Source organism: Lucilia sericata, unplaced genomic scaffold, assembly GCF_015586225.1.
Source record: "Lucilia sericata isolate MDLA Ls3-8-SP2 unplaced genomic scaffold, ASM1558622v1 Contig000241F_arrow, whole genome shotgun sequence".
Lineage (NCBI taxonomy): Eukaryota > Metazoa > Arthropoda > Insecta > Diptera > Calliphoridae > Lucilia > Lucilia sericata.
Window position 1 is genome coordinate 326,263 of NW_023994268.1, and position 7,366 is coordinate 333,628.

Below are 7,366 nucleotides of genomic sequence, written 5' to 3' on the forward strand. Positions count from 1 at the left end.
GTTCAGCAATTTACAACTTTTGACACGTCGGCAGCTGATCAGGGTTGTATTTTGTTTTGTGTAGAATAGGAATAAACTAAAATGAAATAAATTTCACCAACAAAATCAAAACAGATCAAAAACGCTCTTTTTTAGTGATTTATTAAAAAGGTTATACTACGTCTAAATTCAATTACAAACACTACATTGACGCATTGTTTTAGTGTATCACAAAATAAGAAACTACTTGTTGTTTTTGTAATTGTTTTGTAGTCATAGTATAACCTTTTAACTCAATCACTAAACAAGTTAGAGTGCTATATTCGGCTATGCCGAATCTTAAATACCCTCCACCAGCAGTTACTTTCTATTAAAACTCATTTAATTATATAATTTTGTTTCCGTATTGAGGATACTAACATTTATGCATATGTCGAACTAATTAATGAAATATGTGCGTTTAGGTGATTTTCGGAAGTGGACTTTATATAGGAGGTATGGCCAATTACTGGCCTATCCGGTAATATATATGTACACGAAACATATTTGTGTAGAATTTTATCAAAATGTCTTTATTTGATAATGAAATATGTGCGTTTAAGTGAGGTCGGAAGTGGACCTTATGTAGGAGCTGTTTCAAAATATGGACCGATCCGGAAAGAATTTGGTAGAAATATTTATATGCTCACAAAACATATTCAAGTCGTACTTTATCCCGATAGCTTCATTATTCAAAGAAATATATGCGTCTAAGTGATTTTCTTAAGTGGACCTTATACGGGAGCCTATCCAGAAAAAATTTCGTACAGTGATTCATATAAAGACAAAACATATTTGTGTCGAATTTTATCAAGATAACATTATTTGACAATGAAATATGTACGTTTAACTGATTTTCGGAAGTGGGCCTTATATGGGAGATATGACGAATAATGGACCGATCCGGGAAAAAAATGATTTATATGTACACAAAACATTCAAGTCGAAATTTATCCCTATAGCTTTAGAATTCAATGAAATATATGCTTTTAATAATATGCGGAAGTGGACCTTATATGGGAGCTATGACCAATTGTGGACCGACTGAGATCTACGTTGGTAGTATGATTTCTGTTCATATTATATTTGTATCTACAAAATTTTGTGTTGATACGGATATATTTGAGGGAGTTATTAATGAAAAACTAATATCTGGGAATATATGCCTTTATATGGGGGCTATGGGAAATTTTGGATCAATTATTTTGATTTTCAACATAATTAATCCCTGGGTAAAAAAATAATGTGTGACAAAATTCATCGAAAACGAAAACGACTTAAAAATTACGAAAAAACAAGTAATTTTTTCGATGTAGTCTGAAATTTTTATTCATAACTTTTAATGTTGTGAACCGATTTTGCTGATTTTCAATACCAAACTGCTTAGGATAACAATGAATATTTTTGGTGAATTTGGTTGATTTATTTTGCTTAGTTTTAAAGTGAGCGTGTTTTAGGCAGACAGACTGACGGACAGACAGACGGACATAGCTAAATCGACTCAGAATTTGATAAGGATCCGGAATATATATACTTTGTTGGGTCTCAGATGAATATTTCTTGGTGTTACCCACGGAATGACAAACTTATAAATAACCTCTATCACCACTGATGGTGGTGGAGTGTATAAAACGAGCGTTTTAGTTGAGAGAGGCACAACTCTACCAATCATGTCATTGACAAATGCACAATTTTTTTACGACAACAGTAATATTATTTGATTCATAAAATAAATATTTTGTGGCAACAAACATTTTTATTTTATGCAAATCATTTACGTCAACAGCAATTTTCAATGTGCCGTTATATCAGAGGAAAACCTTTAACTACAAAAGTCATTCTATTTGCAACAAATAATTTTGCTATTAAAAACTTCAAATACTTTCATGTCGTTGCGGTAAAAAAAATATTGTTGGAAATTTTCTTGCGACAAAAGATTTTCATTTTCTTCAACTAGTTTTTATTTATCCCAATAGCAAAATAATCAAATGTCACAATATATTTTTTTGTGTGTACAGAAAAAGTTTGACAAATGTTGGTCCCAGGCACTAAAATACATTCCAAAAATGACAACTCGTCTTTTCAAATGTCAACTATTCGAATACCAGTTTTTGGTAAATGTCGAATAATCGATCATCCTAGTTGATATGTATATGGACTAGCAAAGGGGTATGGCAGCTGCTCCTTAAAAAAAAACGTATAAAAATACTTATGCCTTGAAATTATAACCGCTAAAGTCGACAGTACGAGAAACAATATTGATTTAACACTAATGAAGATCCATACATGTCCAATATTCGGAAAAAATCGTACCTATATTGAATTAGACGAAGAAACTAAACAACTTCTAGAAAATAAAAATCAGGTTTATTTAGAAGACATATTCACTATTTTTTTTTTTTTTTTTTGATTTATTGCAGTTTTTAAATACACTGAGCTTTTATATAAATACAAATTAGTTCTTAATTAAAAAATGTATGTTATATTATTTATTTTATAAATTTGCAATAAGCAAATAAATATTAATAAACTATTAAGAAAATATTAAAAAAAAGTTTGGCATTTTCTGTCAAGATTTAATTTAAAAAATATTTTTTAATATTAGTTGTAAACCAAAAATTATAAATATAACAGATGGCATAAGAAACAAAAAAATAACATGTTACAGTTCCATCTAATCAGCATTAAAGCCGGAGGTCCACACCACGCGTTCTTCGCATTCTGCTAGATCTACTTCCTACTTTTGTAAGCGAACGAACATGTCAGCTGATTTTGACAATTTATGTTCTATTTTAATGTGTATTTATCAATTTTAATAAACTAAAATAAGTTAAATTGTGAAAATATATAATACTAGCTAAACCCAGTGTGCTTTGCTACCCTAAAAACAATGTAAATAAAACAACACATTACGATTTTTTCTAACTATAATAGTTTTTAGATATACATTTTTATACATATTGGGGATGCCACGCAAATTATTGCAAGTTCGCCAATTTATCCAAATGTTAATTAAGATTTTAATGAAACCTATATATGTATATAGGTTTCGTATATATAGATATACGAAATTTTGTATTTAATTCATATGGGAGATGCCAAGGTCCCATTGAAAGCCCGACAATTTTTCTCTAAATGTTCGCATGAATGTCACAGTTTTTCATGTAAAATTTTAATTCTCTAGCTCTAATAGTTTCTCAGATATACGAATTTTTGTATTTAATTCATATGGGAGGTTCCAATTTGCTAATCCGTCAATTTATTACCCAAACCACCCCTAATGAAAGTCCGCCCATTTTCCCCAAAATGTTGAAATAAATGTTTAATTTCTTCGTGCAAAATTTGAAGATTTGAAGTCTATTAGTTTCCCAGAAAAACGACAACTCCAATTTATTACTCAAATATTCACATGGATGTCAAACTTGTTATTGTAAAATTTGAGGATTTTAGCTCTAATAGTTTCTCAAATATACGAAATTTTCTACTTAATTCATAATGGGGGGTGGGGGTTGGGGTTCCAAGGTCCCCCTAATAAAAGTCCGCCCTTTTTCCCCAAAATGTTCCGATAAATATTAATGTTCTTCGTGCAAAATTTTAAGAAGCTAGCTCTATTAGTTTCCCAGATAAACGAATTTTTGTATATTTTATTCATATGGGAGGAGAAACGCCCCCCCCCCCCTTGGTAGTCCGCCAATTGATTACCCAAAATGTTTACATGAATGTTAAAGTTCTTCGTGCAAAATTTTGAGATTTTAACGCTAATAGTTTCCCAGATAAGCGAGTTTTTGTATTTAGTTCAATGGGTGGTGCCACGCCCCCTACTTCTAGTCCGCCTCCTTTTTCCTTAAATAATCATATTGACACTAAAATGGTTCAGACAAAATTTGAGGACACTATCTGTTGTATTTTCTCAGATATACTTATTTTATATTTTCTTCATATGGAAGGTACCACGCCCACTATAGCCATTCCGCCCATTTTATCCGAAAACAATCTTATGGATGTCAAAAATGTCCATACAAAATTTGAAGACTCTAACTGTTGTACTTTCTGAGATATGCGACTTTTAATACTAAGTTTGTATGTGGGCGCGGCACCCCTCCCACTTGAAATTTCGAAATAAAAAATAGCCTGTAGTTCCTTCCAGACAGATAGGAAGACACTGAAAATTTCAAGAAAATCGGTTCAGCCGTTTAGCCTTCTATAAAGCCCAAGCAAACATACATACATTCAAACACACATTCATTTTTATGTATATAATATAAATAAAAAACTTAAAAAACGCGAAGTTCTTTATAAATAAAGCAAAAAGTTGACGCTTAAGAAGCGTTGCATATAACTTGATGCGTAGGATTCAAAGACTCCCAGCCAGTGCTTAAATATGCAGCACTAGCACCACCTCTCTTGTATATGACTATAAAATAAATACGAAACTTTATCATTTTTGTATCACTTTGCTACTAAAAATAGCTGTCATATATATTCGTATTATTATAAAAATTGCAACTCGTGTTTGCAATTTCTAATAGCAGGCAGACATAATTGTAGGCCAACACAAATATATTTTTGTGCTTTAGCAGCGCACACTCAAATTTGTTAAACTAATATGGCGAGTATTGATGTTATTTTTGTTTGCGTTTAGTTTTTCCTAGCAACAATGTAACTTTATTTTGGTTTTGCTACTGCCAGTTGTAGTTTTATTTATTATTTTTTTTGGCAATATTGATGCTGCAATTTGTAAATAAACATATGTAGGTATGTATGTAAGTACATACACTGACAGTTTTATGACATTTCATGATCTTAAATTCAGTATTACACTTCACATTTGTACGCATGTATGTTTGTATGTATGTATGTATGTATGTATGTATGTATGTATGTATGTATGTATGTATGTATGTATGTATGTATGTATGTATGTATGTATGTATGTATGTATGTATGTATGTATGTATGTATGTATGTATGTATGTATGTATGTATGTATGTATGGTATGTATGTATGTATGTATGTATGTATGTATGTATGTATGTATGTATGTATGTATGTATGTATGTATGTATGTATGATGTATGTATGTATGTATGTATGCATGTATGTATGTATGTATGTAATGTATGTATGTATGTATGTATGTATGTATGTATGTATGTATGTATGTATGTATGTATGTATGTATGTATGTATGTATGTATGTATGTATGTATGCATGTATGTATGTATGTATGTATGTATGTACATATGTATGTATGTCGATATTAATATGTATATTTATTATCACAAACAATAAATATATCGACGATATTCGACCTATGATATCCTGTACTGATTGACATATTAATTATTAAAATATAGTTTAAATATTCTCATAGTTTCTGTATGATATAATACAGAAAATACTACCTTGATATTTTTTTGTTTTTTTTTCCTTAATGTATCACAAAATAATATTAACTACATTTCTTCAAAAAAAAATTATATAATAATCTTCCACATTTTAACAGTGTGATTTGAATAATTTGTAAAGTAAGCTCATTAGAATCCAACAAAAAATACTTTAATTATGTGTGTTCACCCTGTTTTATACAAGGTGATTATAAATTTATTAATTTCTACACTATCATTTGGTTATAAAATTTTTATAAGTATAAGCATATTATCTTTGCTAAAAATCAGCATATTATCTTTGCTCAAAAATGTTTATTCATTAGAACAAAATAATAAAAACATCTAAAGAACGCTTTTAATTTGAGTTGTGTGTATGGGGTAGCCATATTTTCAATAACATATACATATTTATTTAATTCATATGGAGGTTCCAAGCCCCCTAATAAAAGTCTGCCCATTTTTTCCCAATGTTCATAATGAAGTTGAATGAAAGTTTTTCGTCAAAATTAGAAGATTCTGACTCTAATAGTTTCCGAGAAAAACGATTTCTGTATTTAATTCATATGGGAGGTGCCACTATGTATATTTTACAAACTAGTGAAATAAACAGTTTTTTTTGCTCTCCTGAAAACTTGTGTTATTTTAGATAGAGACTATTGAATATAGTCCCTCGATATTTTTTAATGTATAGTTTTTTTATTTAACTTTATAAAATTTAATAACTTTCATAAATATACTAATAAAATGTAATTAATCTTTAAATTATAGAACTATACACAAATATATAGCATGCTTATGTAAATATTGCGAATATTCAGGCGGCAATTCTAAATATTATCGCCGGCTCGCTGAAGAGTTTTTCCCTTTCGACTTAAAATTATACTGTTTAGTTATGACAAAACAATAAACACTCCATAAAACGTTTTATTATTTTAGAATTTTTTCTTTGAAGCACAACAAAAATTTTTTAAAACTATTATAAAACTTTAACATTTTATGACAATAATGACATATTTTACTAATATATATCTCTACATTTTACCCCAATAACATGTATGCATATATATCATATTAAAATATTTTCAAATTGTAACATCAATATTTTCAAAAAACAATAAATAAATTTGCAGCTAGCAGTTGCAAAACAAAATTAAATTGCTGCTAGGAAAAACTCAGCGCAAATAAAAATATCATCAATATTAGCCATATTAGTTTAACAGATTTGAGTGTACGCTGCTATAGCACAAAAATATATTTTTTTTTCTTGTACAACAAACAAGAGATTAATACTGTTCATTCGTGCTGCTAGAGATTGCAGTGTAACGTCGCAATTTTTCTAGTTAAACATAAAAACAGAACGGCAATATTTAGTAGCAATGTTATTTAAATCTGAAAAAGTTTAAATATTTTTAGTATGACGAGTGATAAAAATGTGTATTTTGCGGCAAATGCTGACTAATATAGTAGTAAAAGTAAACAATGCTCCCAGCTTAAAAGTGGATGTACACAACACGCGTTGAGACGTCACATTTTTCGCACTTTACAAGCAAGTTACACACCACGCGTCATTTTGATCTTTCTTTTAATGTTTTTTAAGACTATTACTGTTCTTCCACCTGTACGACTATTACTTCCACCTTAAAATCTACAATTCTTATACTTATACTACTTCTCCATTATTTAGAAGTACTCTTGTAATGACTTTCTATTAATCTGATATAAAAGTACATTATTTTAGGCTTTGTCGTTTTGTTTGCACATTTTATTAAATTGCGTGTTAAGGATTGTGTTTTACAAAAGAAAAAATAAAATTAAATTTGTATGTGAAAACCGCAATAAAATAGCTGATCAATCCCAGCTAAATTTTCTTGAATTTCGGTAATGGGTAGTAGTTATTTCCTAGGTTACAAAATACAATAATAATAAGTTGCTTGTAATGATCTAAATATGTACTTA